This window comes from Corvus brachyrhynchos, unplaced genomic scaffold (assembly GCF_000691975.1).
Source record: "Corvus brachyrhynchos isolate BGI_N302 unplaced genomic scaffold, ASM69197v1 scaffold10, whole genome shotgun sequence".
Classification (NCBI taxonomy): Eukaryota; Metazoa; Chordata; class Aves; order Passeriformes; family Corvidae; genus Corvus; species Corvus brachyrhynchos.
In genome coordinates, this window is record NW_008236180.1 from 1353355 (window position 1) to 1353705 (window position 351).

Sequence of the window (351 nt, forward strand, 5' to 3'; positions counted from 1 at the left end):
CGCGGGGTGGTAGCCGAAAGCACCGGTAAGACATCGCCGATGGCCCGGGGAGGGGGGACCGGGCTGCTTTACCTTCTGGGGGGCTCACAGCTGCGGCACTGGGTGCTCTGCCACAGCCCGATTGGCCCTGGAGCATCTCTGGGTGGGCTGGGTGCAGGTGCAGAAGGCAGAACCCTCCCTGGGTGTTCCCCGCGGCGTGGCCGGCCCGGGCGGCAGAGCTGAGGCCTCGCAGCTCATGCCGGTGGTGGTTCGCGATGTGCCGCTGGCGCTGCCCCCGGAGCGGAAAGCAGGGAGTTCCTGCAGGCTGCGACGTGCCCGGGGGGCTAATCCCCCCCGCCGGCAGGGCGGCGC

The 351-nt window shown here is 72.1% G+C and overlaps 1 protein-coding gene across 3 annotated transcripts in view; it reads left to right on the plus strand.

The window, feature by feature from the left end:
• SRC (SRC proto-oncogene, non-receptor tyrosine kinase) overlaps positions 1 to 351 on the plus strand; it is a 15669-nt gene continuing 15318 nt past the window's right edge. For all 3 annotated transcript variants that reach the window (XM_008633637.2, XM_008633653.2, XM_017732839.1), the window contains exon 1: positions 1 to 25. The gene's annotated coding sequence lies outside the window, so the exon portion shown is untranslated. The remainder of the gene's footprint in view (positions 26 to 351) is intronic.